The 26866-nt window shown below is 45.4% G+C and overlaps 1 protein-coding gene and 1 non-coding gene across 2 annotated transcripts in view; one reads left to right on the top strand and one right to left on the bottom strand.

Moving 5' to 3' along the window:
* The window catches only part of NAV2 (neuron navigator 2), a 690492-nt gene that overhangs the window by 53838 nt on the left and 609788 nt on the right, over window positions 1–26866 (top strand). The gene's annotated exons all lie outside the window — the stretch shown is intronic.
* On the bottom strand, window positions 13490–13561 carry TRNAA-GGC (transfer RNA alanine (anticodon GGC)). Its single transcript has one exon. It is a non-coding gene; the product is annotated as a tRNA-Ala (tRNA).

Here is a 26866-nt window from a genome sequence, read left to right as displayed (position 1 = left end):
CTCCCTTTCCCTGCGCCACATTCTCTGCCACCTTCAGAAGTCAGATTCCAACCTGGAGAGACAGTCGGCAGCTCTTTATTTCAGCCGTGACGTTACCAGAATGACAATTTCTCTGGGTAGTAACATGGGCAGCTTCTTTCTCTCCTACAAGTCTCTGAAATTGGCTCTACCCCTCAGCCCTGGTATTTTTCAGTTCCATTCAGTTCAGCAGATCCTTGTGGATGGGCTTGCTCTGTGCTGGGTGCGGTGTATGTGGGCAGAGGACACAAAGGGATGTGACAAGGCTCCTGTCCTTGGAGACTACTAGCCTCTGGGTGGTGTGGGGCAGTGGGGCAGGGAGATGAACTGATGTGATCAGTGTGCTGCTGGAATGAGATGACAGACCTGTTCTCTCATAAGTCCTAAACTGCGAGTATTATCATCGACTCCATTTATGGTCAGGAAACTGAGGCTTAGAGAGGTTAACATACCCAGGACTGGTGGTGGAGGTGAGCTTGGCCTCCAGGTCTCACTGCTTGTGAGACTCCAAGTCTCATTGACTCCAAAGTCAGCTAGCCCTTTACCCTACATATGATACTGCCCCTCCCAGCACCCAGAACAGCCCCAGACCCAGTGGCCAGGAGATAGAGAAGCATCTTCCGTTTGTGCAGGCAACCCCCTTAAACGCCATTTCCATTTTAAGAGAACATCCCATGCACGGGTCTCAGTAGCAGGTTAATGCTCTCACGTGACAGTTTCCTGTTCCAGATGTGGAAGACGAGCCTGCTTTGAGGCAGCACTCTGAAGTTAGCACAGTGCCTATTGCCCAAGAGGTGTGTTTGGAGAAAATTGGGGTAAGTGCTGGGGTGAATCCAATGGCAGCTGTGAATTCAGGTAAAGTCAGCATTCAGGAGGATGGGGAGGTGTCCCAAAGAACTGCCTTCTCCCATATCCCTACCCTAGCCCCGCTTTCCTTTGTTTTCCTTCCCATTCATCTCGGCAGTGAACACAGATGCTGGCCACGTAGAGATGGTGTCCCGAAGGCTTATGTGCTCTTTGCTGCACTGGTGTGGTTGGGCTTTCCTGTGGGCGGAATGGCAGAGCAAGGGGGAGAAGAGGTTATTCCTTCCCCCAGAAGCCATCGACTAAGTGTTCAAGCTCCCAGGGCTGTCTCTCATGGAGCATACGTGCCCCATAGACCTGCCATTGCAGCACTTTACCTCTTTGCAAAGATAGCTCTATGGATGAGGGCTCTGTGATAAAACTGGAGATCCCTCAGGGTAAACACCCAGCTCTTTGAAGACAACCTCCAGGGAAGATGCTAGAGCCTTCCTACTCCCTGCTACTGGAAAAGGCACAGGATGGCTGGGACCGTGGGTGTGGCCTGTTAAGCATTTCTAAAGCTTGTAGGGCTACTTAGGACTGGGAGGTATCCTTGGTTAGTTTCCTGGGCCTCTGAGCATTTTCCTCTCTATATTCATTCATTGGGAAATGACTCGTTGCACCTTTCATGTGTCCCAGGCACTGTTGATGCATTGGCAGACAAAAACAGACAAGTTCTGTCCTGACGTAGCCTATACTCTGGTAAGGAGAGGAGATAATAAAAAATAATGCAAATCAAATGAGTAAAACATGTAACATGTCAGATGGTTATAAGCGCAGGGAGCAAAAATAAAGTCAAGTCCAGAGAATAGAAATATGGCGACAGGGTGTTGATAGTATGTTGCACAGGCCAGGAAGGGAGGACCTCACCGATAGGTCCACATTTCAGCAGAGTCCTGAGGTGCGGGAGTGAGGCAGGAGAGTGGAGATAAGAAAACAGCAAATGCAAAGGCCATGCAATGAGAATGTGTCTGGTGCTTCTGAGGATGCGATGTGGCTGCAGTAGACGAAACGTCAGGGGAGAAAAGCGATGCTTGGGCCTCACAGGTGACCATAAGGACTTTCACTTTTACACTGAGAGAAATGAAAAGCCAGCAGGTGTTTCTGAGCAGAGGAAAGACAATATCCGGCTTACATTTTAAAGTATTCGCTCGCTCGGGGCTGGTTTGTGGATGATGGCTGGAAGAGGAGTGAAGGCAGGAGGAGGGGAGCAGACAGAAGGTGATGGCAATGGCCCCTGTGGGTGATGAGGGCGACTTGAACTGTGGCTGTAGCCACGGAGACGGAGAGAAGTGGGTCGATTCTGGATGCGTTGAATGTACAACAAACAATTTTTGCTGATGAATTAGTTCTGGATTGTGAGAGAAAGTGAAGGGTTAAGGAAGGCTTCTAAAGTGTTTGGCTTGAGACAGTGGAAAAAATGGAGTTGTTATTTGATGAACTGGGGCAGGCAGTGAAAGAAGCAGGTGTGGGGAGAAGAAAATGTGGAGATCAGGTTCTGGACATATTAAGAGTAAGATGCTTTTTAGACCCCCAAGTGGAGGCGTTGAGTAGGCGGTTGGATCTGAGTCTGAGGTTCACAGGAGACATCCAGTCCTGATACATACATTTGGAAATCATCAGTGCGTGATTAAAGTGTTTAAAGTCATGACACTGGGAATAAGTGTAGATGGAAAAGAGATCTGAGGACGGATCTCTGGGGTACCCACTCCAACATTAGACATCAGGAAGATGAAGAGCATCAGTGAAGGAGAAGGAAGGAAGGAACAGCCAGTGTGGTGAGAACAGAAAAAGAGATGTGTCCCAGTGTGGTTGACTGGTTGATGTTAGAAAAATGTGGTTCCTTCCCGGTCTCTGCTGCTTCCATCCTCTTCAGGCCTTGACTTTGAGCTTCGCCTGCAGAGGTAGCAGCACTTTAAGACTATGTCACATCAGATTCAGAGGTTCAGAGTCCTGGTCCCATCAAATGTTCTGAGCGGGTTTCTAGGAGGATCCACTGGTCTTTGGCCAGGAGGAATTAGGGCTACATTTCAGCGGGCAAGCAGCCTTAGACAAGTCCTGTAGTTAAGATGGACAGAGTTTTCTCATGAATGGAAGGAAGGAGGAAGATTTTTTTAAATGTTGGATTGCAAAGCAAGACCATCTGGACATCTTTCAGTTTTCAGTCTGAATTGGAGGCCTGATCTTGGCATAAAGAGATGAACCTGGTGATGTTTCTGGGGAGTAATTATGGAACCACTTCTTCAGCAGCTGTTGGCTATTAGAAACGGAACTGCTGTGGCTTCAGAAGAAAATGTCAGGAGGAAGAGACCATTATTTTGCTGTAGATCAGGATGCAGCCTGGTGTCTTGGAAAGAACAAGAGACCTGAACTCGATTCAAATTGCAGATCTGCCCCTAGTTAGTTACCTGTCCAGCTGTAGGCCAGTTGCTGAAGAACTCTGGGTGTCAGTTTTTTCATCTGTAACAAGGGCATAATTTCTCCCTACTGGCAGAAACATTGTCAGGATTTAAAGTGCACCAGTACCTTGTTCGTAATAGGGCTTAAATAGGACTGGTTGGTTTTATTTGCTTTCCTCTAGGGAGGAAGAGACTAGACTACTTAGGGAGCTTAAATAGTATATATCGTGGGCATGTGTATGTGCCTCCAACCCTCTGGGAATAGACCTCTCCCACAAGGAACACCCCTTAATCCGTTTGGAGACGCAAAGCTGCTTATGTGCGAGCATATTTAAGAGCCCTGTGGTGTGAGACAGTCTGAGGGGAGAGGGAAGGCTGTGAGATCATCCTTGAGCTGGGCTGAACACAGATGGACAGAGTATGGAGGGTGACTACAAGAGACATAGCATCTCTGTTTAGTTCTGACTTGTCCAGAGGTGAGAGGATTAAATGAAAGTCTGGTTAATTTTAAACTCTTTCATTCATTCAATAGAAAATCATCAGCAACTACGCTAAAGAAAGTACCAAAGAAGCTCTTGGCTTCAAGCAATCCCAGTCCCACAGGGTGTGGATGTAACAGACATTCAGGATATGGAGTGCTGAGTTCTCTGATGGGGTGGGCAGAGACCTCTTAGAGTGGAGGCAAACCTTCGAAGCCAGGGTGTAATTCAGTAAGAGCTTTGGAGAATCTGATAGGCCGTGAGTCTTAAGGAATCACAAAGAAGAGGGAGATGAGTTATTTTCATCAAAGGCATGGAGATCTCGTCATGTTCCAGATGGAGCTTCCGCTGAGGGGCTTTGCTTGCTCTGAAGGTTCTTTCTGGGTGATAAGGAAGGAATGTCCTGGCTTTCCTGTCTGTTCTAACTGATATCTTCCTTTAGTCTCCTGGAGTCACACTGGTTCCTCTTACCATCCAGTTTGTATGTTATCCAGGCTAGTGCAGGATTTGAAGCCAGGTGGACTGGTTTTGAATCTCAGCATCACCTCTGGCTAACTGTGTGGCTGTAGGTAAGTCAGTTACCCTGCCTAAGTCTGTTTCCCCAAATGTAGAGTCAGGATGTGATTCCTAACTTTCAGGTCACTGGAGAATTAGGCTGTCACTAGCTTATATAGTGCTGTTGTGAGAGTTAGAATTAGGAAAGGGTAACCCTTTCTCAAGACATTTTACTGCCATCTTCCAGCCAGTTTATGAATGGTGCCCCCTAGGGTATGTAAGATGCACATTATCCATTGCATAAATGATGGCTGCTGCTATTATAATCATTACTATCACCTTGTTGGAAAATAGCTCCAATTTGACCTTCTGATGAGTTAGTTGGATCAGCCTGAAGCCTGGTTTGTCAGATTTCATCAGAGAAGAGCAGCTCTCTTCTGACCAGCTAACATAATCGTGACAATAGACAGGGATATGGCAGGAGCTGTGTGTTCTTATTAGACTTTCTTTAACATTCGGGGTCAAAAGCTGAAGGTCATCAAAATGTTGGCCATCTCTAAATTATTATGCTGCCGAAATAATTCCTACCACAGAGCAGACTGTCTCCAGCCATTGGAGATCAAAATAGAGCCTAATGGATTGCGGAAGCAATCAATGCTTCTGAAGACATTTGTGGGTTGTAGCCCATAAAATATTAATTCTTTCTGTTTGTCTTTAAGAATATATCTTATATGTTAATGCATTATTGAAAGGTGCTTATAATGTTAAGTGACTTAAGACCTGAGCATTGAATGGCCGAATCTCTTATTCTTTGTGATATCAATGTAATATATAAAGACAAAACCAAATCCCACTGACCATGCTGGTAGCCACGAGTCGACAGCCATGGAATCAAACTGTACCCTGTATGATGAAGTTGTTTTATTCACGTTTTGATGGGGAAATAAATAACTTATGTATGGCATTTCCCACCTAATAAAGTGTTTCACTGTTGGATTTACAGGACACATTTATGAAATTACAACTGTGCAGCTTAGCTTTATTTGGCCTTAATAGCATTAGGGCTGGGGAGGGTTGCGTCTGGGTCTTCAAGGTACAGAAGGATGCAGTTGAAGGAGGAGTGATCTCAAATCAAAGGGAGCAAGGGCCGTCAGGAAGACGGAGGGAGAGCAGTCTAAGACTGACTCAGAATTCACCTTCTGGGCAGAAAGTATCGTAGACATTTGGGTTCTTCTGAGAGTGGGCATGGTCTGTGCTATACAAAAGAACACAAGGTGTGTTTCTTGGTATATTTGATAGAACACTACATTCTAGAAGGAATGATTTAATACACTTTTTAAGGGGCCACAGACCAGTCTGGAAATTTAAACTGTGGTGCCACACTTAAGAAACATTGTCATTTTCACACACACAGAAAATTCTTCACATGATTTCTGAGGATCCTCCCTCCCCACCCCTGGACATAAGAATGTCGGACTCTGATCTAGTCCAGTAGTCTTTTTCACTCCAGAAAGCTGAAGCCCAGAGAGGTGGTGGCCTGCCCAGGGTCACACAGCTCCTGATACCTCATCCCAGTACCACCTCTCCTAGTGGCAGAAGGTGCTAACTAGGCATGGAGGAGTGTAGACTCTGGAGCAAGACTGCTTTGGCTCATCACCTAGGTTTGCTACTTATTATTGGTTTGACCTTGAGCAAGTTATTTCTCTTTCTGTGCCTAAAATTTCCTCATGTATAAAATGAAGATGACAATAGCTCCCACTACACTGACTTGTGAATATTGAATGAACTGATCTCCTTAGAGCTTGGTGCTTGAAACACTGTAAGCACTTACTATTGGTTTCTATCATTGTGGGTCTAGATCAAAGTCCCCCACGATACGCTTTCATAGCTCATTGTATGTTTTCTTCTCAGGCTTCTTTTTCCTCCATCGTTATGCTCATAATATAGTTTATGTAACTTTGAAACTACCTTGGCTCTTTGCTTATTTGTCTTTGGTCTGTTGGAATGTAAATAGCTACTACTTCATCCTCAATACCTAGAACGGCTCCTGATGCATAGTAAGGCATCCGCAGGCATTTAATACATGAATGAATGAATGAATGAGTGGATGAGTGAATGGCCCTTGTTATTATAACTTGTCTGTGCGTACTCATGCAATGAAGTCGTATCTGTCTCCCTCCTGGACAGAAGCTCCACAAGAGCATCACTTACTGTGGTTACTCCATCCCTCCCTGCTGCGCCTGGTGCACTGTAGGTTCTTAATAAGCATATGTTAATTGAGTGTGTGAATGCTTATGTGGAGACAGGAGAGAGGAAGAGTAACAGAGGGAGCACAGAGGAAAAAAGAGCACAAGGATATTATTTAAGGTCCAACATTTATGCCATACCCCCATTCATTCATTACTAAGGCAACAAGGGTTGATGGTTTAAAGCCCAGACCCCAGAGCTGGCTTCAAACCCTGGTTCAGCCACTTACATTATGTGAATTTGGGGCAACTTAGCTAACCTCTCTGTGCCTCTGTTTCCCTCTCTGAAATATGGGGTTATATTAGCACCTACCTTATAGAGTTGATAAAAAGGTGGTGAGTTAATCTCTGCAAAGTGCTTAGAACAGTGACAGGCAAAGAGGAAATCCTCAACAGACACCAGCTCTAATGATCATTTATTTGCTAATTGCAGTGAACATTTACAGAGTATTTTCTATCTGCCAGGCCCTCGCTGGGTGCTTAAGATATAGTTGGTGCTTAAGAAAAAACAATACACTCCTCCCCTGGGGCACTCAGTGTCTCCTAGGGGCGATGGAGAAGCACGTCAACCGTTCCATTTTGGTGTCATAGAAGGAACCGGCGTGGGGCGCATAGCTGACACCCTCGCTAGGCCTGGGACCAAGGTGTGCGGGGACAAGGAAGTTCCCAAAGGAAGGAGCATTCAAGAAAAGCTGGGGTTGCCTAGTAGTACAAATGGGAGGAAGGGCATTCCACATGAAAGGATCCACATGTTCAAAGACAAAGGAGGCAGCAGCAGCAAGGTTGGAGGAATAGCAAACATCTGGATGCTGTTCATCCACTTAATTCATTCTGTCTGTGTCCACTGAGTGCCAACAATGTATAGGCTCAGCGCTGTTCTGTGTACTGAGGGTAGTGCAGAGAACAAAGTGGACAAAGGCTGGCTGTCATGAAGCTTCTATTCTAGCGTGAGAGGGCAAACAGTAAATAGATATGGAGATCATGTGTCAGGTGGCCATAAACACTATGAGGGAAAAACAAAGTAAGGGATAGAGGATGTGTGGTTAGGGGAAGGAGTGTTATTTTAGATGGGGTGGTCAGGGAAGGCCTCTCTGACATTTGTACAGAGTCTGAAGGAAGTGAAGGTGGAAGCCATGGGGCTCTCTAAGGAGACATTGGTCCTGGTAGAGAATCAGTCATGTGCAAAGGCCCTGAGGTAGGAGCAGGTGGGACCTGTTTGAGAAAAAGCAAAGAGGCCAGTTTGAGGAGTAAGCAAGGGGAGAGTAGAAGGAGACCAGGCAAAGGGGTGGCCAGGTGCCTTTGGGCCTTGTGAAGACAAGGGTAGACCTTGAGCACTAGTGGGAGAGAAGACAGAGAGGTTGGGGGTCCCAATACTTAGGGCTGTGGCATAAACTCTGCCGAGTGATGGGGCTTTCTTTGTGGGAGCTGGGGAACCATGGAAGGATTTTAATCAAGAGTGATGTAGTCACATTGTGTTTGACAGTAATAACTCTAGGTTGAGCATAAGGGATGGAAGTCAAGCGAGGAGTTTAGGGGGTGACTCAGGTGAAGGAGGAGGGAGGCCTGAACTTAGCAAGAGGAACAGGGCTGATTGCTCTGTCCACATCTGTCTCCTTCACTGCCTCCAAGTTCGCCTCCTTTCATGGACCTTGCCAGTGCCTCACTTGGAATAAGCACCACCTCCTGAGTTGTGTAGTGGGCAGGAAAGACCAGCATTTCATTGCCTGAGCCCATAGTGAGCAGTATGGCCAGCAGTGAGAAAGGAACTTCCAGCTTTCTGTGGGTGCTTTTCCAGATACAATTTCTACAGCTCGAAGCCGAGGTTTGGAACACTGAGACATTCTTATATTGTATATTGCATTGCAAATCAGATTGTTTTTTAAAAAATTAATGGCATATAGTGCATTGCAAATCAGATTATTATTTTAAAAAATTAATGGCATCTGTCACTTAAAACATTTTAAATACATCTTTGTCTCCGCTCTGGGAAAACACGAACTCTTAGTTTTTATGCTAAATCAAGGGATCATAACCCAAGAACTCAGCAATTTTGCACTTTAAATATTTACTCTGTGGTTTATTTCCCTCCAATAAATTAATGATTAAATTTTAAACCCACACTCCTATTCACTAGGGACTCACAGAACAGAGGATAAAATGACTTTTTTCTTTCTCTTTTGAAATTTTAATTTGGAAATGCTGTCTGTCAGGTCTTCAAAAAACCCATCGCTGAGCATCTGCCTTCCCTCCCTGGTTACACAAGGCAGTGAGTGGATGAGAAGTGTGGACCAAGGACACCAGGCCAAAGCCCAGTGACTTGTCCATCCTAGATATCTTGTCCCTTGTCCCTGGAAGATAAGAGTTGGTATTGGCTGCCCTAGAAGAGCCCAGAATCCTGATGCCTCTGAACTTTCATGAGTAAGAAGAAAAATACTCATTGACGTGTATGCTGAAGGCTGCCGGTTTGAGACCACCAGGTCCCCTCAAACAAATAGAGAAGCAGATGTTTGGGAGGTGCCTGCCTGGATATTGATAGTTTTCCATCCAGATTCTGACATTGGCTTGACTCCCTCTCCTTCTTTCCCACCTGGGTCTCCGTCCCCGTCTCCGTGATGAACGATCCCTTCCTTTCTGTAGTGGTTGCTTCTGTTCTCCACTGAGTTCTTTCTGCAATCAAGGTTGCATTTCCCTCTATGTGAAGGAGTGATGTGAAGCCTATCAAAAGGTATGTTTGTCCTGAAAACCCCTCCGTCTACACACCGCCAGCAAATCACCCCTGACAACCCCCACTCACCGTGTACCTACAGGTGCTTGAAAACAGCTTGACACGGTGGAAAGAGCCATGGACGAGACGCAGACAGGCCTAGGTTAGAAGTTTACTCTGCCACTTCCTACCTGTGGCATTGGATGTGCTATTAAATCTTCCCAAACCTCAGTCCCTTCATCAGTAAAGTGGGATTGGCAGTACTTGCTTTGTAATATCTGTGCACGTGCCCAGCATAGAGTAGGGGGGCATTGGGGAACAGTGACTGTTCTCATTTTCTCTGTTTTTATTAGGCCTTTGGGTGAAGGCATTGGGTCTCCAAAAAGAACCTTTTAACAATGCAAAAGCGTTATCTCGGAGGAACGCCGTAATTACCCTGGTATGGACTGCTTATTAGATAAACAAGACGGGGCCACTGGGACAGAGTAGGAGAGCATAGCCTTGGGGAATGGGTGGGATGTGCAATTTTATGCTGGGTGCAAAGAAACAAATCCCACGAAGTGTCTAGCGGGTTTGGCAGAGGTGGAGCACATTTTGCCAACTTCTGATGGTCAGCCCAAGCTGTCTTGGCTTCTATGTTCTTGCTACGCAGCTAGGGGAAGCTTGGGCCACCTGGCAGCCTGCTGGGCTTGGGGGAGTGCACTATTTAGACTCATCAGATTTGAATCTGAGCATGGCCACCCACTAGCTGGGTAAGCTGGGATAGGTGACTCTATTTTTTTGATCCTCAGTTCCCTCATCTGCTAAACGAAGGGCCTGTCTAACAGGGTGCGGGAAGATTCGATGGTACAAATGGGGGAAAGCACCATTTTCTCCAAGAGGAAAAGGGAAGACAGATATAGGAGACCACTTGCCTAAAGTCACAGAGTAGACAGAACCAAGGCCACAGGTCTCTCTTCTCCAGGTGGGCCTGCTCAGGTGCCTCCTAATACTTCTCCAGGTGTCCCCGAGGACTAGCCATTCCCTTGGGATGGGCTCATGGCATTGGAGGTCTCCTCCTATTTCCCCTGCCCAAACCTCTTCTTCTTTTTGTTTTTTTTTTTCGCAATTACCCTAATTTTTCTCTTGAAATCTCTACTGTCACCCCTGCCTTGTAGAGGCTCCGGGCCTCACTGCCTGATCACCTGTAGCCAAGAGGGCCTGATTTGTTCTGATTTGTTCCTGGCCTTCAAAACACACTCATGAGAGGAGCAGCGTGTACTCACGACAGTTTCAGGAAATTCCTTGGACTCACCTCTTTCCCCATCTGCTTCTGATTCTCTGGCCCCCTCTCATCTCTCTGGCCCCAAACTTCTGCTTCGTACACCAAATTTTATATCTTTTTCTGCTCCTTGTTTTGGGGTAACTTCCAAGCTCTTGCCTAGGGATTTTGTTTCTGATGTCTTGTATGGTTTTCAACTTAACTGTTAACTCATTTGATCTCTGTCTCCCCGTGCCAGGTGGAGGCTCATTTGGATGGGGGCGGTGGAGGAGACCGGTGTCCTGACCTTTCCTTGACAGTGTATGTGGCCCACTTAGGACTGCTGCCTCCTGCCAGTGTGCAGGTTCTTTCTCTGCATATTTACTCATTCATTTTATCGACAGTTTCTAGCATCTACTCTGTGCCGAGCATGCTGCAGGGTACTGGAGATACCACATCCAAGGTAGACCCTGCCCCAGCAGAGCGGATGATCTAGAGACAAGTAACGAGGCATCAGCAATACAGCTGAACAGGGCTGTGTTGTGGGAGGCTGACGAGGAACATTAAGTCCCAATTTAATGGTGGTCAGGGAAGACTTTCTGGAGGAAGCCAATCTCAGCTGAGACATAAAGGGTGACTAGGAGTTAGCCAGTTAAAAAAGTGGAGAAAGAGTGTTGCCGGGTAGAGGATGCAAAGGCCTGTGGGCATCTGAATGAATGAAGGACGGCAGGAGCGTGGAATAGGATGGAAGAATCGGAGGAGAGGTATAAGAAGGGTCCAGAACATGGAAGGGTTTGAAGGCATGCCAGGGAGTTCAGGCTTTCTCCTGTGGACAACAGGGAGCCACAGGATGGTTGTAAACATCAAATCTGCATTCTGGAGAGATCCCTGTGCTGCCGTGTGGAGGACGGAGTCGGCCGCCAAGACTGTGGTGGTGATGGATGACTTCAGCCCTTGGAACTTGTGCTTTTTAGAGAACTCCCCACCCACAGCCCCCATGCTCTCCCCCTTCCAACTTGCCACTTGAAAACAAAATCTCCAGCCTTCTTTCCCTTCTGCACTTGGCGTTTACTGTGTCCCGGGCTTTGTCCAATCAGCACCGGCTGGCTGAGCGCCTCTCTCGTTCCGGCTGGGGCCTGATAATGCATGTCGTCCTTTGTTTCACTGTGCAAATATGTGTCTGCGATGTGGTTAGGGCTGATAAGTAAAGAAAATTGTGTAGCTTAACAACAGACATTTCATGACCTCAGGAGTCCCCTAAGATGCATGCTCCCAGCACATTGTCGGCAAGCCCATTTATCACAGCGCTGACCTGGGACTTTGTGCACATTTCCCTATGAAAACAGCCCAGCGCCATCAGTTCCCATCTGCCCCAACGCCACCGTAATGAAGCGAGCTTTAACTAACTCTGGTACCCACTGAGCAGTCCCATCACAAATGGCTTTTGGGATGCAGACACCTGCACGTGGAATGCATCATCTTCCTGATGGTGGATTTGTGTGGAAATCCAATACACCCTTGAAGCTTTATTTATTTTTGGCTTAGGTAGTTGGATAGCATTAATTATTTATATTCCATGTTGCAAGCGGGCAGGGAAAGGGCAGAAAAGGGGAAGATTGGGAGAGGGACAGCCAACCAATTGAGGTCATGGCCAGCAGCTAAAATATTCTGGACCTTGATTAAGCATGGGTGATTGTGTGTAGTCACCTCAAATAAATTTTGCTAGAAATTTGGTCTGTGGCTTCACAGAAACTGCTTGGTGACTTCTTTAGGCAAAATGACAATTTATCAGTGTTTGGGAAGTGCCTTGGCAGTCTAGTTCCTGCTACCCCCCAACTCATTACACTCCATAGTTGTGACTTTTTAAAGTTTTATTTTTCAGTTTTTAAAAATTGAAGTATAGTTGATTTACAATGTTGTGTTGTGACTTTAGAGCAAACTGCAAACTTTTACTAGGCACATACCACGTGCCAGGCCCAGTGCTGAAGTTCACTTACAAATGTGACATTCATCTGAACTTCAAGACCACCCCGTGACTTATCTGTTTAATTATTATCCCTGTTTTACAGAGGAGGAAACTGAGGCTAAAGAGATGATCTTGCCCAAGGTCACAGCTAGTGAATGACAGAGCTACGATTTGAACTTGGGCCTGGCTGACTCAGATTCTGCAGCCTCTTTTTTTTTTCTGAGGATATGAATACTTTAAACTGAAGACAGGCACCCTCCTCCCCTCCCCGCCCCCAGAGCCTGCGAGCCCCACTGGGATTTTAAGCAGCCTGGTGAGATCAGGACGGGGGAGTAGATAGCCCTCTCTTTTATACTTGGCTTTCTTTATGGGTTGTGGAGCTAAAGGTTACTCTGTTAATTAAATGGGGAGAAAAGGGGGCTGTTGGAGGATCAGTGGCAAAGTGACTCCAATTAAACCTTTAATGAGTATATTATGCCATGTAAATCACACGCCTTTTTTTCCCCCTTTGGGAACACCAGCTTCCCTCGGTGAGCAAATCATTGGCCTGTCCTGTGTCAGCTGAGGCCTCTGGGAATCTGGAAGGATGGTGGGTTTATTCTGCAAGTGCAAGAGCTGAATGATACTTGGGGTTTAAAAAAGAGAGAGTGAAAAAGAATCCCCTCTTCAATCACTAGTGTTTGACTAAATGTGACTTCCAGATTTAACAAAGCATGGAGACTAATTGAGGCATTACTTCTTCTGATCCTTCATTAACAGATCCTGATTTTCTTTGAAACTTCAGATCAGTCCCACTTACCCCTAAGCTCTAAGCCTTGTTCTTGGGTGGTGGGTGGGATCTTGAAGCTCTCCCCAGTCCTCTCATCACTTAGGTAAATAGGCCTGGGCTGCCTGGGGAAGCCCTGGCAAGGTTGAAAGGAGAAGTGATTTGGTACTAGAGTCTCCTCTCTAAATGGAATGGTGGAGGCCATGAGCCATATGAGTCTGAGACTCTGTTCTGTGTGATCTTTCATTCATTCATTCAGCAAATCTTCATAAAGCTCCTACGATGTTCCAGGCTCATGCTCCAAGATTTACCTCTTTTTTTTCTTTCCCTTAGTGGAGGCACTGGGGCTTGAACCCAGGGCCTCGTGGATGCCAAGCACATGCTCTACCACTGAGCTATACTTCCCATTCCCCAAGATTTATCTTGGCTATTTTATTTAGTTTTCTCAAAAACCCTTGGAGGTGGGCTTTATTATTATACCCCCATTCTAAAGATGAAGAAACTGAGACTCAGCAAGGGTAGTTACTTACTCAAGGTCAGCACATTACTGTTGCAGAGCTGGGATGTGAACCCAAGTCTAGTTGACTGGATCTTATTCAACCCTAGTTGGAGGGAAATGTTTAAGTGTTCTAGGCTGGGCCAGGGCTCAGGATTCAGTGGGGAGGGGTGGGAATCTCTTTTGGAGGCTACCCAGGGGCTCTGGGCACAGGAGATTGGACCCCACAGAGAGAGCCCAGGACCACAGTCCTCTGAGCCCCAGTATCCTCTGTGGGGCTGCTTCCCTACCTCCCCACCCAACTCCTGCCTGGCTTTGGAGGGTACAGACAGAAGAGGGACCTTCCTGAGTGCTGGGACCCTCCCAAGAGCCCTGCAATGGTCAGGGGCAGCCTTGGCTGCATTATAAAGGTAGCACACTTTTTGTTTCAGATAACTTGTCTCCTCATCTGGGCCCTTTCCTTCTTTTATCCACTCATATGGAACCTCATTCTGACTCTGCTCTTTTCCATCTAATCCCTGCGTGATTTATGTTTTCAACACACACTTAAATAGTGCTAAGTGTGCTGGGTCCTATTCTCGGCGCTTTATATACGCTAATTCGTTTAATCTCCATTACAACTCTACTAAGTAGATATTATTATCCCTATCTTACTAATAAGGAAACCAAGGCAGGGAGAGGTTACTTACCCAAGGCCACATAGTTAGGATGTGGCTCAGCTGGGATTTAAACCCAGAGGATTTGGCTCCAGCATCTGTTTTCCTGTATTCCCCCACCTTGCGCTAATGTTTCTGATAACTCCCCAATGGGAGATTCCATTTCAAAGAAGAAGAAGAAAACGCTTTCAGACGTAAATGATGATGGTGTAATGGATGGACCGCCTGCAGTGGGGCTGATGTTTGCGGGGGGTGTTCTGTGTGTCACTCATCATATCATAACCCAGATGGGGCGAGGAGGCCAGACCTCACTTAGGGCCAGGCTTCCTTAACACTAAAAGGGCTCTTTCCTTTAATTAATCATAAAACAGACATTTCCTGAGCACCTAGTACATACTGGGCCCTGTGCTGTGGGGATGAGGGCTAAAACGAAGAAATCTCTTTGCTTAGGAATATCATAACAGAGTGTACAGGGGACAGGGAACAGGACAGTGTGTGGTGAGGGTTGGCGTGGAAGGTCAGTAGAGTTTGCGGATAAGGCAACAGGCTTTGGCTTCCTTCTTACCTGGGTTCAGTCTGGCTCTGCTGTGTACCTGCTGAGCCTCAGTTTCCTCACCTGTAAAGTGGAATGACTATATTATTATGTAGCTCTCAGTTCTTTTTTCTCTTCTTTTTTAAAAAATCTATTCATTTATTTTTGGTTTTTTTCTGGAGGGGAGAGATAATTAAGTTATTTATTGTTTATTTTTAATGGAGGTACTGGGGATTAAACCCAGGACCTCGTGCGTGCTAAGCATATGCTTTGCCTCTAAGCTATACCCTCCACCCACCTAGTTCTTTTTTCAACCTGTACCAGCTCTCAGTAAATGAGAGTGAAAGTGATTATGTCACCGCTGACAGATGAACACTGATGGAACCGTATGATTTACACAGACCCAGGCAGAGGCAGTGGAAGGCCAGATTTCTAGGCAAGTGTTAATATTCTTAGGTGGCATGGCAAAAAGTAAGAAGAGGTTCCTTGGCACTGGCAAACTCCATTCAATAGTTGTCTCCGGCAGCCAGGAATGTCCTGTTGGCTAGTCATTAATTGTCCCTACATTGTTGAAGTGAATGCCACCGTCCAAAGAGGGACCTGGCTGTGCTTCTTGTCACCCACAATATTCAGAGTGCTAGCTCAATCATTTTTGAGAGCTGTTGGGTCTTTTGCGCCAAATTGCTCTTTAGAAATACGGGTCTGCTGTCATTTGACCAGTTGCCCATTATTGCCTGGCTGACCTCTATTCATCGCCCCAGACCCAGGGTCGATGTCTCCTCTATGGAGAAGGCTTCCCTGCCTGGCTTGAGCAGTGAGTTGTGCACAGCACACGGTCTCGACAGCTCTGCTGCAGTGCTATGATTGTTGGACTGCATGTGTAATGCTAATAAGCCTAGGGAAACACACAATCTAGTTTGGGAACGTTAGTGTATCCAAGGATTAACAATCAAAGTTAAAATTTTAAAGTAATTACATTCAAATTAAAGAGTTACTAAAATCCATTACTCACGTGTCCTGGAGACGCCAAAGATGCTCATCCTCATCTACTACAGTCCTTGGCAAAACTCCCTTCTCTCTCCTCTCCAGTTCTCTTACACCCCACAGTTCCTCTCCACCCGTCTCACTGCCCCAAACCCCACATCTCACTACACACAGTGTGCAGTGGTTTTCTGTCTCTTTCTTTCCTTCATATTTTCTCCTTTCCTTTCACATGTCTGTGGACTTAGTCCCTTTCCTAGCAAGTGACAATCTTTTCTCTTTAAGAGAAGGAAGGGAAAATTAAGATGCCAATGCAAGATTTCCTTGCAGGTGGAGGCAAATATAAACACTGAAATACTTTAAAAAGTCACCACATTTTTGTCCCATCACTCATAGTCTTCCCTCCTCTGGCTTGTGAGACCCTCTAGACTGAGTAGGGACTGAGAGATGCATCCCTGTAGCCACTGTTCCCAGAGGTAATGGGGGAGGAAGAAGGGCAGGCAGGCATAAATATTTATCTGTTTCTGAGTCTCTCTTCTCAAGGCTCTGCTTGAGTTCCAGGATCAATTTCTTTTTTGGCGGTGAAGGGACTTAAGGACACGTGTACGGAGCAACTTGACATCCAATCCTCCTTCAGCTAGCATGAATTACAGGGGGACCCATGTTGGTGGTGCCAGGGGGGCATTCCCATGCCTACCAAGGAAGAGAGGCAGCAGTGAGATCACGGAGGGTCTTGCAGGTCATCAGAGGGGCTCGGAGCGTTTCTCTAAGCGCCAATCAGAGCCATTGGAGAGTAGGAGGCAGCGGGGAGATGTGATCAGATTCACATCTATTAGGTGGCTGGACGGTAACAGTAGAGACAGGGAGACCAGTTAGGAGGCTGTTGTGGGAGTCCAGGTAGGAGGATGTCAGTGGGCTGGCGTCACATGGTGGCAGTAAGGAGTGAGAGCAGGGGATGGATTCCAAAGATAGATAGTTTGTTCTGCTTGGTGCTTAATGGTGTTTGGGAGGTAAGGGAGGGGGAGAAGGTAAGGGTACCCACCCAGCCACTGAGTGCACATAATAGGAGCTCAGAGAGTGTTTATGGACCTGAATGCATCTGATGGCAGACACATACCTTGAATGCTGGGAGCTGAGCTCTTGAAGTTTGGGCGTCAGTATTACTGGGGCTAGGAGTTGCTGGAACTGTGTTGGAGTTTGAAGCACCTTCCTTTTCTTTTGTGGCTCCTGCCTGCAAGCTGCCCACCTTCTCTACACTATCTGCTCATCTTTGTTGTTGAAATGCTGACTGACAATTATTTGCTTTTTATAAACCATGCTATCTTTAGAGAAAAAGCAGTGCAGGTGAGCCTCTTCAAAAACACTGTAGAATTCCATCATGAGCCAATTAGAAAACATGGAACATGTCTGATATGGAAGGATCTCATGGGAAAGATTCTCCAGGGAATGTGGGCAGAACTTGTTCCCCAGCTGTTTGCCCATCAGCACAGCTGAGAAAGGAAGCAGCTCCTTCCTTTCTGCACCTTGGTTGTTATGTGGAAGGGAACATCATGGGCAAAGCTTCAAGACCTGGATCTTAATCCCATGAGAAGAAATAGGGAATGATAGAAATGAACATTCCAGATTCTTTTTCAGAATTCTCAGGGATTAATAGTTCATTCATCAAATATATCTCAGCAATACTTTGTACCTGGCTTAGCAATAGATGATCTGGGAACGGCAGAGGTGAGATAAGGTCCTTGCCTTCTAGTAGCTAAGAATATAGAGAGGTGTGTATAGGATGAGACCCTTGCCTAGATGGAGAGTTTCTTCAGAGCAGGGATTGTTTCTGATTCATTTCTGTAGCCCCAGAAGCTGGTATGGGGACTGACAGAGTAGGTGTTCAATAAATGCTTGGTGAATAAGGGAATGGGAGGATGGTTGAGTGGATGGACAGATAGATGTCTTATTGGTTGGATGCATGGATGATGGATGGTTGGAGGCTCTTTAGTTGCAGGAAATCCTGAAAAATAAACTGTGTTTGTAGAGCACATTTTGTCATTTCAATGACCAAGCTGTAACCTCTATTCACTCTTAGTCTTGCTGAGTCTTTGTCGTCTCCAGCAGCTGAATATTCACAAAGATTATGCTTCATTTGGCATTTGAGTCACCAGATAAGCTTGGCTCAGTTTCCTTTTAGGATTGAGCATCCTCCACTTGTTTACATGCCTAGTGAGTAAACTCCTCCTACACTTGGAAACAAATCTGTCCACCATATTTAAACCAGAAGAAACATCAGAGATCATGTTGTTAAACACTTTCTTCTTAGAAATGAGAAGTAAGTTAGTAAGAGTCAATATAAGCTCAGCAAAAGGACATTGGACTGGAATCAGAAGATGACAGGCTGAATTTTATCCCTGGTCCTCACTTGGCAAATTATATACGCTCTCGAGAATAATCCCTCCCTTGTCTGCCTCCATCACTTTGTTGTGAGGGTCAGAAGAATGCGCAAGGGCTTAAGGAGGGGGTTGATAAAGACCAGCAGCATTTCCTTCCTAATGGCTTCAAGTTAAGTACTTGGAGAGCAAACATTAGGGCTAAGTCTTCTGAGTCAGGGTCTAGGCACTGTCTTCTATACCACATTTCTTCTTAGAAATGACATCAACCTATGGGCTTGTTCAATTTGCATAAAACCAAAATATAGGTGATTGATAAATCCACCAGAATGGCTGAAATTAAAAAGATAAAAAATGTCAAGAGCTGGCAAGGATGTGGAACAATTAAATTCTCACACACTGCTGGTGGGAATAGAAATTGGTGCAAACACTTTGAAAAACTGTCAGTATCCACTGAATCTGGATGTATACATTTACTGTGACTGAGCTCTTTCATTCCTAGGTATAGATCCAAGAGAAATGAAGACAAAAATCGTGTCCTGGAATGGTCATAGCAACATTATTCATAACAGCCCCAAACTGAGTCCTGCCCATATACCGATTAATAGTAGAACGAATAAATTATACAATGGACTGTTATACACCAATGAGAATGAACAAACTAAAGCTACCTATAATAACATGAATGAATCTTACACATGTAATGCTGCTTAAAGAAGCCAGACACAAGACTACATTGGTATGATTCCACTTATGTAAGGTTCACAATAGGCAGAACCAATCTGATACTAGGAACCAGGATAGCGTTCACCGTTGGGGCAAGGTAGTGACTAGAAGGGAGCATGAGAGGGCTTCCAGGTTGAGGCTGATATTTTATTTTTTTATCTGGGTGCTGATTACATAGGTATGTTCAGTTATTGAAGGTTCACTGAGCTGTGCACATGTAATTTGTGCATTTTTCTGTATTATGCTGTGCTTCAAGGAGAAGCTAAGCTGACAAGCAGAACAAAACAAAGCCTAAGGGTGATCTCCACTGTGTGTGGCAGGATGCTTGGTGGGGCTGGCTCCCACCGCCCCTCATAATTAGACCCCTGAGGATGCTGCTGCCCCAAGGGCATCGACCAGCTGCTCTCCCGTCTCACATCACGGGAAGCCAGGACTTGGGTTTGATGTGTGGCTGCTGGTGGAAGGGTTACTACCCAGTGGGACCCTGTCCCTTTCCTGCTCTCCGCCCCTTCATGCTCACCGGTCTTCTGCCCCAGGCACTCCAGCCCTCTCTGGCTGCATCCCAGCTGGAAACCGTGCTCACGTTCTCACTGATCAACTTCTGCCTCCTTGCCAGTTTCTCATCACACAGCTGCCTCCGTGCTAGCCTGGCATCCATCGTGGAGGACCAGACCACATGACTGGAGATGACACAGGTCCGATCACACACACACACACATACACACACCCAGACACACCCATGCAGGGGGATGGGGCAGAGACTCACAAAGCAAGAGCTGAGTAGAGGCTTTGAGATCACTGAGTCCCCTAAGTAAGGTTTATTTGCCTCTGATGGGATGCTCCTAGGAGTCACTTGGATGAACAGTTTGTAACTTAACTATCAATGTATTTTGTTGTGGATCAGGAAATAATATAATCAGTGCATTAAATCCTTGATTTCATGTATATCATTGTTTAGAATAAGTTGACTTTTATAAAACTAGTGGATTTTAAGACAAACATTAAACATTAGTATATATGATATAAGGATATGGCAAAAATCATGGAGGTGGAAGTCTGGGAAGCACCAATCCCTCAGTTCACAGTGGGGAAACTGAGGCCTGGGATGGGGGGAGGAGCAACATGATGATCCTGACTCCTAACATTGATACGGCACTTGAGAGCCCAGTAAGTGCCTTAAGAGAGAGGTTTTCTTACTAAGAGGTAGATTTGCCCCAGCATGGGAGGTTGAGATAATGACTGTGTTCCGTTACCAAGAATGAAGGAGCTGGGTCCCTGACAGGGCGATGGTGGGAACATAGGCTTCAAGATCAACTTGGAGTCACATCTCAATTCTCATTTTCTTGCTGTGTGACACCGTACATGTCATTTAACTTCTCTGAGCTGCAGTTTCCTCATCTGTAATGAAAAAACATATAGCTGTATCACAGGGTTATTAGAAGGCTTAAAAGAGATGGTCGAGCCCCAGGCCCATAGTTGGTTGGTCTCTGTCCCTAAAGAGGGGAGGGGACTCGCATAAGGTAAGGTACAGAGGTAGAGCCAGACCTGGAACACAGGGCTCTTTGCTCCCAGTCCTGTTATCTTTCCTCTAAGGAGCCATCCCTCTTCATCCTGGTTTGGCAGGTTCTTGCTCCAGTGCCAGCTGGGAAAAGAGCACATCGTGGTTTACCCCGATCTCTGCTGGGCTGCCCCAACTTCCCATGGCGAGAGCATCAGTGATTTAAAGAGGCTTTGGTGAGTGAGCCTGGGTGTTGGTGAGCTGGGTCTGACCAGCCGAATGGCCCAATGCCCTGGAGAGCAGTTAGGCCCACTGCCTCAGGAAGCAACAACCCAGTGATGCCAACCCCAACAGAGGGTAGCCACCTGCGCAGGGTGCTGGGATAGGCATGCCCTGGAGACCCTTATTCCCATTCAACGGAACCCATCCATATGGCCCTTCTGGGCTTAAGTGTAACGGAGAGGCCTGCCCCTTGGTGTTTTATACACTGGCCGCTGAAAACTGCAGGTTCGCTGAAAACTGCAGGTTCGGAGACCAGCCAGGTCCCCAGGGCAGCAATTATGCAGGAGATTAAATAGGAGAGATCTGGCCTCGTAGGAATTACCCAGGTAGTTACAGTGTTTACAAACATCTTCCCTCCTCACTCCTTTTCTCTCTCTTTCTCTTTCCCTTTTTTCTTCTGCCTGCTCTTTTTTTTCTTTCTTCTGCCCTCCTGCCATTCACTGATTGATTTATTCAAGAGGCACAGGAGCACATCAGGGACTTGGAGGCAGCGAGGCCCAGGTGTGAGTCCTGACCCTCCCTTTTAAGATCAGGTGGAGCCATTTGAAATGGCCATTGTGGCCAGTCTAAAACAGTCGAGGACTGTGGGCGAGATACTTAAGCCTTCTGAGAGTCAGTTCCCACATCTGCAATGTCCCTTCTTTCACAAGGTCGTCACGCTTACATTATAATGCATGTGGGTGTTTAGCTTGGTGCCTGACACAGAATAAATACTCGTTTGTGTTTTTTTAAAGGTAATTTCACATGTAGCCTCCACAAAGGTGCCATACCGAATGTCTTTGAGTGTTTGTATCCTTAACTATAAAGCAGAGACAGGATCAGAAGGTTGTTGTGTAGATGAAATGAGAGACTGTGTGTAAAGTGCTAGAGGTCAGCCCCCAACAACGAGTGGCGATTTTTTCCCATTGTTTCCTTCACTCTTTTTGCAGACATTTGCAGCTAAGAGCTGTGTGCCAGGCTCGGTGCAGGGTGCTGGCAACCCAGAGAAGATGATTGAGAGATGTCTGTTTCTTTCAAGAACTGACTGTCCAGTGGACTTGACAGGCAAGAGGCTGGTGGATATTTTATGTTGTAGGGAAGTAAATGGAGCTGGAAACTGCTGGCCTGGAACATTGGGTTTTGTCTTCAGTTGGGGGTAGTATTTACTGAGCAGCTGCTCGGTGCCACGTGCAACATACACGTTATCTTGTGTAGCTCCTGACACAGTCCTGTGAGGTTGGGGAGGAACTGTGGCTCGGAGGTGGAAGCTGCTTGCTGATGTCTGTCTGATTCCAGTGTTCACAGTCTTTCTCCTTTACACGGCTACCCCAGGGAGCAGCACTGGGGGAGCAGAAGTGATGAGACCTGAAAGGTACGAGTCAGCTTGACCTGACCTGCTGTGGTTCCCCCACTGGAGTTACTCATGAGTGTGTAGAGATACATGGGGCTGAGGAGACTTCCGGTAGGTTTCCTCATCTTGCCTGGGATGGGCTATTTGTGGTTCAGTAATAACTGGGCATTTCCTTGGGGGTTGAAGCTAGAGCTGAGAATCGTGAAATAGCACGAAGTCCTGCACAAGGTCCTGGGTTCCATCCCCAGTACCTCCATTAAAAAAAAAAAACCAGCATCAAATCCAAGATCTAACTCCATTCCCCAAAGATGGCATGTTGATGGTGGACCCGTAATGCCATAGACCCCCATTTTCTGTGATAGGGGTGACCCCACATGGCATTGTATGCAGCATTGTGATAAACTAATGCTCTTAAAATTTTAGCTATTCATTGTATGAGCTGCTTTGGCAGGGAAATTAGACATGCAGAATTTTAAGCTCTGGCCTTATTCAATTTTTAATTAATTTTTGTGTAATAAGCTGTAAGCACATTAATATCAGTGAGATACTTTCTGCAGTGTGGCTAATATACGGCATTAAGGAGCCCCGGGTATTATTTCCCCCTTTATTTGTGTTGAACAAAGATGACTGGTTCTCTAAGTATTATTTTCTGGTTCTTGGGAGGTGGGGCTGTAAAAGAGGAATTAAATTTTCCCAGCAGGCATGGGCTGAAATGTTGTCACAGACGTGTGTGAGAGCAATGGGAGAAACCTTATGTGGGGCACTCATTTAAGGTTTGACTGTCAGAAATGAAACATTCCTCTACACTCTAAGAAGTAGTCCAATGTGGAATCCATAATTAAATAAGCCATAGGTTTTGGAATGGGATTGTTCCAGTATTTTCATAAGAAGGTCTCTAAGCAAGAATTTCAAAATAAAAATATTTAGGTTAAACCAGAGTAATTTGGCTATGTCCAGATATTATGGGATTCTCTTCATTCATTCAGTCAGTCAGTCATTCTGTAGTAATTTGAACACCTACAATGCACAAAGCATTCTACTAGGCATGATCAGTTGTACAAATATGTAATTCAGCCTTGTGTCTAGGACAGTATGTTTCGCTATGGACTATTTTAATATAAGGCAAAGTGATGTGTGTCATCGTAGAGGTGCTGGAATAGTTCAGTGAAGAGGTTATTTGTAAAAGAAAGATTATGGAGATGACTTTTGAACTGGACCTTTAAGGATGCACAGAATTTAGACACATGCAGAAGAACAGAGAAGCCATTCTTGGAGAAGGGAACAGCCAATCCATAGCCAAGAAGAGCAAGGATAGTGTCGCCAGATACAAGGAAAAGAACAACATGCTTTACCACTGACATACCTTTAATCATGCTCTCCCCTTCTTCAGAAATACTTTTTCCTTCTTCCAACTGGATAGGTCCTCTGTGTCCTGCTGTCTCTCTTTCCTCCCATTAAGGTCAGCTGATGCTAATTCAACCAGCGTGTCTTACCGGTAGGGAAGCTGAGAGGCAGAGAAGGAGAAAGGTTTGTAGCTAGTTGGTTACAGTCTTGACTTGAACTGAATCTCCTGGGGTTTAGTCTTTTGTGCGTTTTATGTGGTACTGATCCATTATGTCTCAGAATAATGGCCAAGAAATATGCCTCCTGCAGTGGGAAGTTACAGTGTCATTGCCATGAACTGCTAAACTTAGGGACAACGATAGTTCTGGATAAAGGAGGCTTATCCAGAAAACCCTTTGGTTTCAACCCTTGGTAGTTCCGAGTTCTTTTATATACTCTAGTAGACAAAGTGTAAGACTCAAATCAAATCCTTTTTTTGATGATGGAGGATATTAAAGGACCCTAGGTCTATAATTCTGAACATCAATTCTTATGGCTCTTTATTGTTGATATCAAGCCCGAGATATCTACTAAAAGTTGTTGTCCAAAGCCTTGAGATGAGATTGTTTTGTCTTTTACCTTTTCGTTTTAATGACGGAGGGAAAGAGGGAACTAGATAGCTTTTGAGTCACTGAGGGCTCAGATGTAGCGAGGTTTGATTAACTGAAGTTGAGCTATTTCAGAGAAATCTACTATTTTGACAACTCCAGCTCAGTGATTCTGAGTAATGGTGAAAGGAAACACAAGTTTGGGTTTGGAGAGACTCTGGGAATCATTTGGAAAGACGCTGGGAATGTGGTTTTCTGCAAATTTTGACAGCTTCCTGCCCACCCTCTCCCTTTCTCAGCGGTTTCAAACAGGGCTCAGAGCATCCCATGAAATCTGTTTGCATCACAGCTCTGAATATACAGAGTTGTGTCTTCCCCAAAGAAGGCCTCAGATGGGTCACTAGGGAGGTTTCAGGGATGGAGAGGTACTGCTGGCAGGCTCCAGAGGAACCCAGCTTTCCCAGGCCACTGAATGCCTTCCTTCCCTATCACTCTTCTCTGGGAATTTTGGCCATCACAACCTGATACTCCTTGAAGGACTCTGAAGAAATAAATCAGGGATGCTCCTTGGTTACAGAAAAAATATTGGCCTTTTCACTCTAATCCCTTGCTTTCAAAGATACCCCATTGCCAAGGATAACAACATCTACCCACAAGTAGTTCCATTAACGAGGGGGACAGGTCAGCAGGAATCCTAGTGTCTCTCATGGAGAACTTGGCAAGGGAGGAATATGTTTCGGGGTGCAGGGAGAGGGAAACCAAATACTGTAGGTTGTAATCAGTGAGAACCTCTGCGCCCGTCTCAGAGCACAAAGTCTTGTCATTGTTTGTTTTCTAATGAATTGATTGACTCTTCCCCCAACTGGTCTACTAGCAGGAAATCTGTGTCCTTCTTGAGGTCCTGTCTGACCTCCCCTCCTCAGCCCCACCACATTGTCCAGGAACCTGATGATTTATGCAGGGCAAAGGGTCAGTCATGCTTTCTCCTCTAATCGTGGGAAGCAATGGGATTTGAGGGCTTCACCACGGCTATTTCACAGAGCAGCCATTTAAGACTAGTCTTGGTACCTCTCTTGCTAAAGAAGAGGTTGAAAGGAAAGCACAAATGAAATCCCTGGCATGGCACCCTGCTCCACTGTGACTGAGCCGTCTCAGCAGCTGACCATGGCACTCATCACTTCTGGTTTTCCTTTTGCTTGTTTGACTCATATCAAAATAAACTTCTCCTGCACTTGGACCCAAGCTGTGGCTCCTTTGTTCGGCTCCTCCCTGCATACATCCATCAAAGAAGGTCAAGTCCCATGGCTGAGAGTCTGTTTCCTCTTCTATAAAAAGAGGATGGCAGTGAGCTCGGGCTTGCCATGGGGGAAGAAACACAATGATGCTCGGTGTGGGTCCTGGTGCACGATGAACTTTCAACGGTGCTAGACTTTCTCCTTCCCTCCTGTTGCTTCTCCGCACTCTCTCTGTTAATAGGAAATAGAAGAGAACCTACAGCTAGGATTACTGAGGAAACCCTTTTATTTTTAACCAGAACCTTTGCCTAATTATAGGATAGCAGCAAGTTCAAGTTAAATGCTGCGTGGGATCCAGAGAGAATTCTTGTTTCCATCTTCAGAATCCAGGTATGAAACTCCTAAGGGAATCTGGTCACTGGAATGCATGATTAAAAATCAGATGGTTTCTGGACTATAGTGCAAAATAGTTGTTGTTGATTAATTTCCTGGAAGAGGAGTTGCAGTCTCCCACAGCCCTGCCATCAGTGTCTGCTTTCCAGGCTTTTGATATTTGCCATTCCAACATGTGAAAAGTGGCATCTCAGTGTGTAATTTAACTTTTTTTTTAATTATGAGTGGAGCTGAACAAATCTTTCCTTTACTTAAAAGCCATTTATATTTCATTATCTGTGAACTGTCAGTTTGTATCATTTGCTTCTTTCTTATTGGGTTGTTGATCTTTTACTTATTGATTTCTTGAAGTCTTTATATATTAGAGTGATTATACCTGTGTAATGTAAGTTACAATCTCTCCCCTCCACCCCCAGTTTGTTTGTCTTTTTGACTTTGTTTATGGTGTTTTTTATTTTTATATAATAAAATTTACCAGTCTTTTCCTTTATCACTTCCGGATCCTGGATCCAAAGTAAAAAAGAGTTCTTTATATAACTAAGGTTATAGAATTCTCCAGTGATTTCTTCTATTATAATAGTTTCCTTCTTTATATTTAAATCTTTCAGCTCTTCCAAGTTTTAATCAAACTCAGACATCAGGGTTTTAGGGTAAATATTATAATTTTTAATACTGGCAACTAATTCAAATAACATACATACACATTATATTGGCCTAAGAATACACATGCATGGACTGGATTTGAGTTGATGGATTCCCTGATTTGCAATCTCTGATTTAAGACCTGACTATCCTCTTGCTTGAAAACATCATATAATTGGGCAACTAGAGGTATACTGTTTCTAAAATATATCTTCATTCTTACCGTTTTTTTCTTTCTCATCACTTCCCAATTTGTCCTGAATCCTTTGTCTTCTGTCTACCAGTGCCTTTGGCTTGGAAGGGGTCATCTCCTGGCCAGTCCTTCAATACTAAGCTTCGGGAGCCCCTGAAAGTTTTGCCAGCTGTAGGCAGGGGTTGATCCGATTAGCCATCACTGGAAATTATCTGCTTTACACATTCAAGCCACTGTACTGCCTTGGCTGTATTTAATTGGTCTTTGAACCCAGAGAGGTTAAGTGAGTATTACTTACGTGGACACTGAATTAAGATCTGAATTACCTGATTTTTAAAAAAAAATGCTGTTCATGTCCTTCCTCCTAAGTGCTTTGAGATCACTGGGTGAATGGTGCTACTTGAACATGAAGTGTAATACCCTGGCCAGGAACGAAACCG

The sequence above is a fragment of the Camelus bactrianus genome, chromosome 10 (assembly GCF_048773025.1).
Source record: "Camelus bactrianus isolate YW-2024 breed Bactrian camel chromosome 10, ASM4877302v1, whole genome shotgun sequence".
Lineage (NCBI taxonomy): Eukaryota > Metazoa > Chordata > Mammalia > Artiodactyla > Camelidae > Camelus > Camelus bactrianus.
This window is presented reverse-complemented; position numbering and strand designations above follow the sequence as displayed.